Source organism: Ranitomeya imitator, chromosome 2 (assembly GCF_032444005.1).
Source record: "Ranitomeya imitator isolate aRanImi1 chromosome 2, aRanImi1.pri, whole genome shotgun sequence".
NCBI lineage: Eukaryota > Metazoa > Chordata > Amphibia > Anura > Dendrobatidae > Ranitomeya > Ranitomeya imitator.
Window position 1 is genome coordinate 359917523 of NC_091283.1, and position 13524 is coordinate 359931046.

At 43.1% G+C, this 13524-nt stretch overlaps 1 protein-coding gene and 1 long non-coding RNA gene across 2 annotated transcripts in view; one reads left to right on the forward strand and one right to left on the reverse strand.

The window, feature by feature from the left end:
- Positions 1-13524, reverse strand: part of LOC138663836 (uncharacterized) — a 269115-nt gene that overhangs the window by 104061 nt on the left and 151530 nt on the right. The gene's annotated exons all lie outside the window — the stretch shown is intronic.
- Positions 1-13524, forward strand: part of LOC138663831 (zinc finger protein 271-like) — a 313366-nt gene that overhangs the window by 74991 nt on the left and 224851 nt on the right. The gene's annotated exons all lie outside the window — the stretch shown is intronic.

Genomic DNA, 13524 nt, shown 5'->3' on the forward strand with positions numbered 1-13524 from the left:
GTGGTTCAACTCATTAATGACTCCATATCATAAATTTCATGATTAATAACTGGCTGATATACCGCTTGACTGCTCAAATGAAAACTAAAAAAGAGCAAGCAACTTAAAATATAGAGAAAGAAAGGTGATCTTGACTTAATTAGTTGTGATCGCTCAGTCAGTAGACCATAGATAACAGGATATTATAAACATACGTCTCCTAGTAATCAGCCTGTACATGACTGTCGAAAGAGAAAACAAGCCACCCGGGTTATATAGAGTTAACCAAAAAATGGTAAGTGCAAAATACTAATAAAGGACAACCTGTTTGGTGAACAAGGTATTGATATTGCAGAATACACATCAGTTGTTTCACCACGCGTGTATTAAGTACTGATTTTTAACCCCTTTACCCCCAAGGGTGGTTTGCACGTTAATGAACGGGCAAATTTTTTACTATTCTGACCACTGTCCCTTTATGAGGTTATAACTCTGGAACTCTTCAATGGATCCCGGTGATTCTGACATTGTTTTCTTGTGACATATTGTACTTCATGGTAGTGGTAAAATTTCTTTGATATTACTTGCATTTATTTGTGAATTTTTTTTTTTACAAATTCCGCAATTTTACAACTTTGAATTTTTATGCCCTTAAATCACAGAGATATGTTACACAAAATACTTAATACGTAACATTTCCCACATGTCTACTTTACATCAGCACAATTTTGGAACCAAAATGTTTTTTTTTTTGTTAGGGAGTTATAAAACACCATTTTTTTTTTTTAAGGACCACATCACATTTGAAGTCACTTTGAGGGGTCTATATGATAGAAAATACCAAAAAGTGACACCATTCTAAAAAACTGCACCCCTCAAGGTGCTCACAACCACATTCAAGAAGTCTATTAACCCTTCAGGTGCTTCACAGGAATTTTTGGAATGTTTACATTTAAAATGAACATTTAACTTTTTTTCACAAAAAGTTACTTCAGATCCAACTTGTTTAATTGTTACCAAGGGTAATAGGAGAATTTGGACCCCAAAAGTTGTTGTCCAATTTGTCCTGAGTATGCCGATACCCCATATGTGGGGGTAAACCACTGTTTGTGCGCATGGGAGAGCTCGGAAGGCAAGGAGCGCCGTTTTGGAATGACCCCATATTGGAAACTAGACCCCCAAAGTAACTTATCTAGATGTGTTGTGAGAATTTTGAACCCCTAAGTGTTTCACTAAAATTTATAACGCAGAGCCGTGAAAATAAAAAATATTTTTTTTCCACAAAAATGATTTTTTTAGCCCCTAGTTTGGTATTTTCCCAAGGGTAACAGGAGAAATTGGACCACAAATGTTGTTGTCCAATTTGTGCTGAGTTCGCTGATACCCCATATGTGGGTGAAAACTACTGTTTGGGCACACGTCGGGGCTCAGAAGGGAAGAAGTGGCGTAATGTAATGCAGACTGATGTGCCCTTAACCCTAATCCTAACCACACCCCTAACGCCAACACACCCCTAACCCTAATCATAACTGTTGTGAATTCTGTTATCGAATTCCCTCCTGTGGTCATCAATGGTACTTTGGTGAGTTCTGTCCATGGACTCCCTCTGGTGGCTGTGAGTGGAGCTGCTGCTTCTGATGTTCCTTTCACAGGTGATGTAGCTTATTCTTTGGCTGGCTGCTCTATTTAACTCCACTCAGATCGTTACTCTATGCCAGCTGTCAATGTTCTTGTACTGGTTCAGTTCGCTCTTGGATCTTTCGGGTGACCTGTCTACTCCAGCAGAAGCTAAGTCCCTGCTAGTTTATTATTTGTTCATTGTTTTCTTGTCCAGCTGGCTATCATGATTTTTCCTTGCTAGCTGGAAGCTCTGGGATGCAGAGTGGCACCTCCGCACCGTGCATCGGTGCAGAGGTCTTTTTGCACACTCTGCGTGGTCTTTTGTAGTTTTTTGTGCTGACCGCAAAGATACCTTTCCTATCCTCAGTCTGTTTAGTTAGTCTGGCCTCCCTTTGCTGAAACTTGTTTCATTCCTGTGTTTGTGACTTTCACTTTTCCTTTGGGGAATTTCTCTGAGGCAAGGTAGGCTTTATTTTCTATCTCTAGTGCTAGTTAGCTCTTAGGCTGTGAAGAGGCGTCTAGGCCTGTTAGGTACGCTCCACGGCTATTTCTAGTGTGTGTGATAGGATTAGGGGTTGCGGTCAGCAGAGCTCCCACTTCCCAGAGCTTGTTCTTGTTAGTTTAAACATCAGGTCATTCCAGGTGCTCCTAACCACCAGGTCCATAACACATAACCCTAACAACACCCCTAACCCTGACACACCCCTAACCCAACAGTAAACGTAATCCAAACCCTAACCCCAACTCTAGCCCTAACCCTAACTTTAGCCCCAACCCTAACCCTAATGGGAAAATGGAAATAAATACATTTTTTTTATTGTATTATTTTTCCCTAACTAAGGGGGTGATGAAGGGGGGTTTGATTTACTATTTACAGAGGGTTTTTATAGCGGGTTTTTGTTTGGCAGCCATCACACACTGAAAGACGCTTTTTATTGCAAAAAATAGTTTTTGCGTCACCACATTTTGAGAGCTATAATGTTTCCATATTTTGGCCCACAGATTCATGTGAGGTCTTGTTTTTTGCAGGACGAGTTGACGTATTTATTGGTACCATTTTCGGGCACATGACATTTTTTGATTGCTTTTTATTCCGATTTTTGTTAGGCAGAATGAACAAAAACCAGGAATTCATGAATTTATTTTGGGGAGGCGTTTATACCGTTCTACGTTTGGTAAAATTACTAAAGCCGTTTTATTCTTCGGGTCAGTATGATTACAGCGATACCTCATTTATATCATTTTTTTATGTTTTGGCGCTTTTATACAATAAAACTTTTATATAAAAAATTATTTTTGCATCTCTTTATTCTGAGGGCTATAACTTTTTCGCTGATGGAGCTGTATGGCGGCTTGTTTTTTGCGGGACAAGATGACATTTTAAGCGGTACCATGGTTATTTATATCTGTCTTTTTGATCGCATATTATTCCACTTTTTGTTCGGCGGTATGATAATAAAGCATTGTCTTCTGCCCCATTTTTTATTTTTTACGGTGTTCACTGAAGGGGTTAACTAGTGGGACAGTTTTATAGGTCGGGTAGTTACAAACGTGGTGATACTAAATATGTGTACTTTTATTAGTTATTTTTATTTACAGAAAGAAATATATTTATTGGAACATTATTTATTTTTTTAGGATTTTTTTAAAATATTTTTACAGTGATTTTTTTTTTTTTTTTTTAACTTTTTTACATTGTCTCAGGGTGGGACATCACTGTATAGTGTCAGATTGCTGATCTGACACTTGCACAGCACTGTGTCAGATCAGCGATCTGACAGGCAGTGCTGGAGGCCTGCCGGCGCCTGCTCGCTAGCCACCTCCCTGCAGGACCCGGAAGGACCCCGCGGCCATCTTGGATCCGTGGCCTGCAGGGAGGAGGACGGAGGAGATGCTCGGAACAACGCGATCACATTGCGTTGTTCCGAGGGTCTCAGGGAAGCACGCAGTTAGCCCCCTCCCTGCGCAATGCTTCCCTATGCCACCGGAACACTGCGATCATGTTTGATCACAGTGTTCCAAGGGTTAATGTGCCGGGAGCGATCCGTGACTGCTGCTGGCACATAGTGCTGGATGTCAACTGTGATAATCAGATCTGATCGGTGATGACATACTATCCCCGTCAGTGGTCATACGGGCCCAGGCCACCTCGATGGGATAGTACGTCTAATGTCAGAAAGGGATTAAAATAGGCTTTATAGCATAGATTAAATACGCTGATGACTGCAGGCTTATATCATGGATTAAACGGATCAGCGTTTGCAAGAACAAGTCCGAAACAACTCACAGTTCAGATGCTAGTCTGAGATAGATCACGGTTTATAAGTTAATCCTTGCCGGAGCTGCCAGGCATGGGAATGCCATCTGTCAAAGGAAATAGCTTAATTTACGAAACACGTAAGCGACTAGATGGCACCTTAGTACCTCATTGTAGAGAGTGACGTCACACACCGCTTTCTCCGGGAACCCTATTTTCAGGCGAGTCGCCGGCACTTAAAACAAATGATACCATATTAGTCAATAATTAACATTTACTGTATTTCTACTTTACATAAACACCATTTTTCAGACATCCTTTTAGGACTGTTTTAGGACTTTAACCCATTTTAGCCCCCAAACAGATTCGCCCTCATGACCAGTCCAAATTCTGACCAGTGTCATTTTATGCAGTAATAACTCTAAAACGCTTCAAGGCATCCCAGTCATGTTTTGTTCATGACACACTGTAGTTTGTTAGTGGTAAATTTAGGACGATTTTTTTTTACGTTTACGTGTGAGAATATTGGAATTTTGGAAAAAATTTAGAAAATGTAACAATTTTCAAGATTTTAATTTTTATGCCCTTATACCAGATAGCTATATCTAAAAAAAAAATAGATACGGTAATAAATAACATTTACCACTTGTCCACTTCACATCCGCATCAAGTTTAAAACATAATTTTTTTAAGTTGGGAAGTTAGAATTTAAAAGTTTATTAGCTATTTCTCGTTTTTCAACAAAATTTACAAAACAATTTTTTTAGAGGCTAGATCATATTTTAACCCCTTTCTGACATTGGATGTACAATCCCGTCGAGGTGGGGTGGGCCCGTATGACCACCAATGGGATAGTACGTCCAGCGCGATTGGCCGCGCTCTCGGGGGAGCGCGGCCGTTCGCGGCCGGGTGTCAGCTGCCTATTGCAGCTGACATCCGGCACTATGTGCCAGGAGCGGTCATGGACCGCCCTCGGCACACCGCGATCGAACATGATCGCGGTGTGCCGGCGACATAGGGAAGCATCGCGCAGGGAGGGGGCTCCCTGTGTGCTTCCCTGAGACCCCCGGAGCAACGCGATGTGATCGCGTTGCTCCGAGGGTCTCCTACCTCCTTCCTCGCTGCAAGCCCCGGATCCAAGATGGCCACGGCATCCCGATCCTGGAGGGAGGGAGGTGGCTTACAAAGTGCCTGCTCAGAGCAGGCGCTTGGTAAGCCTGCAGTGCTCTAAGTCAGATCGCTGATCTGACAGAGTGCTGTGCAAACTATCAGATCAGCGATCTGTGATGTCCCCCCCTGGGACAAAGTAAAAAAGTTTAAAAAAAAAAATTCAACATGTGTAAAAAAAAAAAAATTCCTAAATAAAGAAAAAAAATATATATATTATTCCCATAAATACCATATATACTCGAGTATAAGCCGAGATTTTCAGCCCAAAATTTTGGCCTGAAAGTGCCCCTCTCGGCTTATACTCGAGTCACGGTAGCGGTGGGGTCGGCGGGTGAGGGGGAGAGGGCGCTGAGGTATACTTACCTAGTCCTAGCGATCCTGACGCTCCCCCTGCCGTCCCACGGTCTTCTGTGCTGCAGCTTCTTCCTCTCTTCAGCGGTCACGTGGGACCGCTCATTAGAAAAATGAATAGGCGGCTCCACCTCCCATAGGGGTGCAGCTGTGTATTCATTTCTCTAATCAGCGGTGCTGGTGACCGATGATAGAGAAAGAGGCTGCGGCACCGAAGACCAGCTGTGACAGGCAGAGGGAGCGTCAGGATCGCTGGGACTAGGTAAGTATGTAATATTCACCTGTCCGCGTTCCAGCCGCCGGGCGTCGCTCCATCTTCCCGGCGTCGCTCCGCTCTGACTGTTCAGCTCAGAGGGCGCGATGACGCATATAGTGTGCGCGGCGCCCTCTGCCTGATCAGTCAGTGCGCAGAGACGCCGGGACCGGACGCAGAGGAGCTGCAAGCAAGAAAGGTGAGTATGGCATTTTTTTCTTTTTATTTTAGCAGCAGCAGCAATGGCAGAACTTTCTATGGCACAGCTATGGGGCAGTACTGAACGGCACACAGCAGTATATGGCAGCTATGGGGCAGTACTGAACGGCACACAGCACTATATGGCAGCTATGGGGCAGTACTGAACGGCACACAGCACTATATGGCAGCTATGGGGCAGTACTGAACGGCACACAGCACTATATGGCAGCTATGGGGCAGTACTGAACGGCACACAGCACTATATGGCAGCTATGGGGCAGTACTGAACGGCACACAGCACTATATGGCAGCTATGGGGCAATGAACGGTGCAGAGCACTATATGGCAGAGCTTTCTATGGCACATCTATGGGGCAATAATGAACAGTATGGAGCATTATATATGGCACAGCTTTATATGGAGCATCTTATGGGGCAATAATGAACGGTATAGAGCATCTATTTTTATTTTTGAAACTTACCAGTAGCTGCTGCATTTCCTACCCTAGGCTTATACTCGAGTCAATAAGTTTTCCCAGTTTTTTGTGGCAAAATTAGGAGTCGGCTTATACTCGGGTCGGCTTATACTCGAGTATATACGGTACATTTCTTTATCTGAATAAAAAAAAACAAATAATAAAAGTACACATATTTAGTATTGTCGCGTCCGTAACGTCCCAACATATAAAACTGTCCCACTAGTTAACCCCTTCAGTAAACACCGTAAGAAAAAAGAGGCAAAAAACAACGCTTTATTATCATACCACAAACAAAAACTGGAATAACACGCGATCAAAAAGACAGATATAAATAAACATGGTACCGCTGAAAACGTCATCTTGTCCCGCAAAAAACGAGCCACCATACAGCATCATCAGCGAAAAAATAAAAATGTTAGTCCTCAGAATAAAACGATGCAAAAATAATAATTTTTTATATAAAATAGTTTTTATCGTATAAAAAGCGCCAAAACATAAAAAATGATGTAAGTTGGGTATCGCTGTAATTGACACGTGCCCGAAAATGTTACCAATAAAAACATCAATTCGTCCCGCAATAAACAAGACCTCACATGACTCTGTGGACCAAAATATGGAAAAATTATAGCTCTCAAAATGTGGTAACGCAGAAAATGTTTTTGCAATAAAAAGCGTCTTTTAGTGTGTGACGGCTGCCAATCATAAAAATCCGCTAGAAAACCCGCTATAAAAGTAAATCAAACCCCCTTCATCACCCCCTTACTTAGGGAAACCTAAAAAGGGTTGGGGCTAGGGTTAGGGCTAGGGTTGGGGCTAGGGTTAGGGCTACAGTTAGGGTTGGGGCTAAAGTTAGGGTGAGCGCTGGGGCTAAAATTAGGGTTGGTTGGGGCTAAAGTTAGGGTTAGGGTTGGGGCTAAAGTTAGGGTTAGGGTTGGGGCTAAAGTTAGGGTTGGGGCTAAAGTTAGGGTTTCGATTACATTTACGGTTGGGATTAATAATAATAATAATAATCTTTATTTTTATATAGCGCTAACATATTCCGCAGCGCTTTACAGTTTTGCACACATTATCATCACTGTCCCTCATGGGGCTCACAATCTAGATTCCCTATCAGTATGTCTTTGGAATGTGGGAGGAAACCGGAGTGCCCGGAGGAAACCCACGCAAACACGGAGAGAACATACAAACTCTTTGCAGATGTTGTCCTGGGTGGGATTCGAACCCAGGACCCCAGCGCTGCAAGGCTGCTGTGCTAACCACTGCGCCACCGTGCTGCCCGGGATTAGGGTTAGGGGTGTGTCAGGGTTAGAGGTGTGGTTAGGGATATGGTTGAGATTAGGGTTAGGGGTGTGTTTGGGATAGGGTTTCAGTTAGAATTGGAGGTTTCCACTGTTTAGGCACATCAGGGCTCTCCAAACGCGACATGGAATTCCAGCCAATTCTGTGTTGAAAAAGTAAAACAGTGCTCCTTCCCTTCCGAGCTCTCCTGTGCGCCCAAACAGGGGTTTACCCCAACATATGGGGTATCAGCATACTCAGAACAAATTGGACAACTATTGGGGTCAAATTTCTCTTGTTACCCTTGGGGAAATAAAAATTTGGGGGGGCTAAAAAAACATTTTTGTGGGAATAAAATTAATTTTTATTTTCACAACTCTGCGTTATAAACTATAGTGAAACACTTGGGGGTTCAAAGCTGTCAAAACACATCTAGATAAGTTCCTTGGGGGGTCTAGTTTCCAAAATGGTGTCACTTGTGGGGGGTTTCTACTGTTTAGGTGCATCAGGGGCTCTGCAAATGCAACGTGACGCCTGCAGACCAATCCATCTAAGTCTGCATTCCAAATGGCGCTTCTTCCCTTCTGAGCTCTGCCATGCGACCAAACGGTGGTTCACCCCCACATATGTGGTATCAGCGTACCCAGGACAAATTGGACAACAACTTTTGGGGTCCAATGTCTCCTGTTACCCTTGAAAAAATACAAAACTGGGGGCTAAAAAATAATTTTTGGGAAAAATTTTTTTTATTTTCACGGCTCTGCATTATAAACTGTAGTGAAACACTTGGGGGTTCAAAGCTGTCAAAACACAGCTAGATAAGTTCCTTAGGGGGTCTACTTTCCAAAATGGTGTCACTTGTGGGGGGTTTCAATGTTTAGGCCCATCAGGGGCTCTCCAAACGGGACATGGGGTCCCATCTCAATTCTAGTCAATTTTGCATTGAAAAGTCAAACAGCGCTCCTTCCCTTCCGAGCTGTGCCATGCGCCCAAACAGTGGTTTACCCCCATATGTGGGGTATCTGCATACTCAGTACAAATGGCACAACAACTTTTGGGGTCCAATTTCATCTCTTACCCTTGGGAAAATAAAACAAATTGGAGCTCAAGTAAATTTTTTGTGAAAAAAAAAAAGTTAAATGTTGTTTGTTTGTTTTTAAATATTCCAAAAATTCCTGTGAAACACCTGAAGGGTTAATAAACTTCTTGAATGTGGTTTTGAGCACCTTGAGGGGTGCAGTTTTTAGAATGGTGTCACACTTGGGTGTTTTCTATCATATAGACCCCTCAAAATGACTTCAAATGTGATGTGGTCCCTAAAAAATATTGGTGTTGTACACATGAGAAATTGCTGGTCAACTTTTAACCCTTAACTCCCAAACAAAAGTGTACTTTACTGATGTAAAGTAGACATGTGGGTAATGTTACTTAAGTATGTTGTGTGACATATCTCTGTGATTTAAGGGCATAAAAATTCAAAGTTGGAAAATTGCAAAATTTTCAAAATTTTCGCCAAATTTCCTTTTTTTTCACAAATAAACGCAAGTTATATCGTAGAAATTTTACCACTATCATGAAGTACAATATGTCACGAGTAGTGTTGAGCGATACCGTCCGATACTTGAAAGTATCGGTATCGGATAGTATCGGCCGATACCCGAAAAGTATCGGATATTACCGATACCCGATACCAATACAAGTCAATGGGACACCAAGTATCGGAAGGTATCCTGATGGTTACTAAAATTTTGCTTTAGCCCCAACCTTTAAATTTTCAAAAGGGATAATATATAAAAATGGACCATACAATTTGTTATGCAATTTCTCCTGAGCTTGCAAATACATCATGTGGGTTCAAAAACTACTTTTGAGGCAAAGTGCAAAGCTCATTAGGTAAGAAGTGCCATATTGGAGTGCAGATTTTGCTGGAATGGGTTGAGGGTGCCATGACCCACTGGGAGAACTCCTGTAGTGCCGGAAAAGCATAACTCCCCCATTTTACAAACTACACCTCTCAATTCATCCAAAGGTGCAGTGATCATATTGACACCATGGGTAAGTCACAGAATTGTATACCATTGGGGAGTGAAGAAAAAATTATTATTATTTTTACCACAAATAAACGCAAGTTATATCGTAGAAATGTTACCACTATCATGAAGTACAATATGTCACGAGTAGTGTTGAGCGATACCGTCCGATACTTGAAAGTATCGGTATCTGATAGTATCGGCCGATACCCGAAAAGTATCGGATATCGCCGATACCGATACCCGATACCAATACAAGTCAATGGGACACCAAGTATCGGAAGGTATCCTGATGGTTCCCAGGGTCTGAAGGAGAGGAAACTCTCCTTCAGGCCCTGGGATCCATATTAATGTGTAAAATAAAGAATTAAAATAAAAAATATTGATATAATTACCTCTCCGGAGGCCCCTGGACATCACCGCTGGTAACCGGCAGCCTTCTTTGTTTAAAATGAGCGCGTTTAGGACCTGAGAATGACGTAGTGGCTTCTGATTGGTCGCGTGCCGCTCATGTGACCGCCACGCGACCAATCAGAAGCCGCGACGTCATTCCTCAGGTCCTAAATTCCTAGAATGAGGAGTTTAGGACCTGAGGAATGACGTTGCGGCTTCTGATTGGTCGCGTGGTGGTCACATGAGCGGCACGCGACCAATCAGAAGCCGTGACGTCATGGGAGTCCTTAAACGCGCTCATTTTAAACAAAGAAGGCTGCCGGTTACCAACGGTGATGTCCAGGGGCCTCCGGAGAGGTAAGTATATCAATATTTTTTATTTTAATTCTTTATTTTACATATTACTATGGATCCGATACCGGATACCACAAAAGTATCGGAACTCGGTATCAGAATTCCGATACCGCAAGTATCGGCCGATACCCGATACTTGCGGTATCGGAATGCTCAACACTAGTCACGAGAAAACAATTTCAGAATCGCCAAGATCCGTTGAAGCGTTCCAGAGCTATAATCTCATAAAGGGACAGTGGTCAGAATTTGGGGGTAAAGGGGTTAAGCTGAGTAAATGAAAAATTTCCATTTTTATTTTTTTTTACTAAAATTTTGCTTTAGCCCCAACCTTTAAATTTTCAAAAGGGATAATATATAAAAATGGACCATACAATTTGTTATGCAATTTCTCCTGAGCTTGCAAATACATCATGTGGGTTCAAAAACTACTTTTGAGGCAAAGTGCAAAGCTCATTAGGTAAGAAGGGCCATATTGGAGTGCAGATTTTGCTGGAATGGGTTGAGGGTGCCATGACCCACTGGGAGAACTCCTGTAGTGCCGGAAAAGCAGAACTCCCCCATTTTACAAACTACACCTCTCAATTCATCCAAAGGTGCAGTGATCATATTGACACCATGGGTAAGTCACAGAATTTTATACCATTGGGGAGTGAAGAAAAAATAATTATTATTTTTACCACAAATATTTTTGTATTAACCTCAAAATTTACTTTTAGACATGGGGAAATGGGTAAAAATAGCAACAAAATGTGTTCGTCTGGCCTCTGTTCAGCAGTGTCTTTTCTTGGAGCTGCAGAACACGTTGGCTGACTGCGCTGTAATGAATGTTTAAAAAAACGGATAATGCTGGATCATAGGCCATCTGTCACGTTATAGGGAATCTTCATCCGCTTTTACATTTTATAGAAAAAAAACCTGTTTTCGCATCGCTTTATTATTTATTTCTCCATTTTATTTTCCGGCACAGTATGCCGTTTTGAGCTATATAATTTTTATTCACATTCAACCTTTTCATCGTTATTTATTTAACATTGTTACCTTCTACCTATCTATGCTTTGCATCATTCTGCCAACAAACAGCCCAGATCGACTAGCATACAAAAGCCTGTTTACTGTCTGTATCCTAGAGAATATACCGTATATACTCAATTATAAGCCGAGTCCCCCTATCGGCTTATACTCGAGTCATACCCAGGGGTCGGCAGGGGAGGGGGAGCGGGGGCTGTCTAATTATACTCACCTGCTCCTGGTGCGGTCCCTGCACATCTTTTCCCCGGCGCTGACAGCTTCTTCCTGTAGTGAGCGGTCACATGGTACCGCTCATTACAGTAATGAATATGCGGCTCCACCTCCCATAGGGGTGCAGCCGCATATTCATTACTGTAATGATCGGTAACGGTGACCGCTCAGTACAGGAAGAAGCTGCTGGTGCCGGGGAACAGACGTGCACAGACCGCACCAGGAGCAGGTGAGTATAACGGGGAGGGAGCGCTGCACGATATTCACCTGCTCCTCGTTCCAGGTGCCGCTCTGTCTTCACAGTCTTGTGCAGGACGCTCAGGTCAGAGGGCGCAGTGACGTGGTTAGTGCGTGCCCTCTGCCTGAACGTCAGTGCAGGAGACGCTGAAGATGGAGCTGCGCCGAAACGAGGAGCAGGTGAATATTGAAAGTGTCGGGGGCCTGAGCGACACAGAGGTGAGTATGTGATTTTTTTTTTTTTTTTTTTTATCGCAGCAACAGCAAATGGGGAAAGTGTCTGTATGGAGCATCTATGGGGCCATAACATTTGTGCAGCATTATATGGGGCTATAACGTTTGTGCAGCACTATATGGGGCCATAACGTTTGTGCAGCACTGTATGGGGCCATAACGTTTGTGCAGCACTGTATGGGGCCGTAACGTTTGTGCAGCACTGTATGGGGCCGTAACGTTTGTGCAGCACTGTATGGGGCCATAACGTTTGTGCAGCACTGTATGGGGCCATAACGTTTGTGCAGCACTGTATGGGGCCATAACGTTTGTGCAGCACTGTATGGGGCCATAACGTTTGTGCAGCACTGTATGGGGCCGTAACGTTTGTGCAGCACTGGATGGGGCAAGTGTCTGTATGGGGCCATGATCAACGTTTGTGCAGCACTATATGGGGCAAATATCTTTATGGAGCATCTTATGGGGCCATAATCTACAGTACATTTGTGCAGCATTATATGGGGCAAATGTGTCTATGGAGCATCTTATGGGGCCATTATTAACCTTTATGCAGGATTATATGGGGCATATTTTAATATGGAGCATCTTATGAGGCCCATCATAAACTTTATGGAGCATTATATGGGGCTCCTGATTCAATATGGATATTCAAAAACACTTAACCTACTGCTGTCTCAATTAATTTTACTTTTATTGGTATCTATTTTTACTTTTGACATTTACTGGTAGCTGCGGCATTTCCCACCCTAGGCTTATACTCGAGTCATTAAGTTTTCCCATTTTTTTTGTGGCAAAATTAGGGGGGTCGGCTTATACTAGAGTATATACGGTAATACCAATGTCTATAGGGATTAGTCAACCAGTGGACAGGGAAGGGTTTGTAAGAAACTTTTCAATGGCTAGATAAAATGGAATAGTGCCTGAAGCCATGATTCCTGTGTAAGGGGGCAGATATTCACCCACAGCACCATGCTGAGCTGCACCTCGACGTGCGTTTCACCCTCTAGGCCTCCTATTTAGGCACATCTCATCTATGGTTTACGACTTCTCTAATACGAATATGGATGGAGGACTTTATAACTAGCTATCAAGCTCATATCCTATGTATCCTAAGATTCTTTTGTGTACCTCTGTACTTACATACATAGGAATAATCTATTAGGCTACGTTCAGATTAGCATTTCCCGACGCTGCGTCGGGAAACGCAGCGGCGACGCACGCGTCATGCGCCCCTATGTTTAACATGGGGGATGCATGCGTTTTTCTTGTTGCGTTTTCCGACACGTGCATCGTTTTTTGACGCTAGCGTCGGACGCAAGAAAACGCAACAAGTTGCATTTTTCTTGCGTCCGATTTCGTCAAAAAAAGACGCACGCGTCGCAAAACGCAGCGTTTTTGCGTGCGTTTGCACGCGTTTTGTCGTGCGTTGCGTCGCCGACGCAGCGGCGCG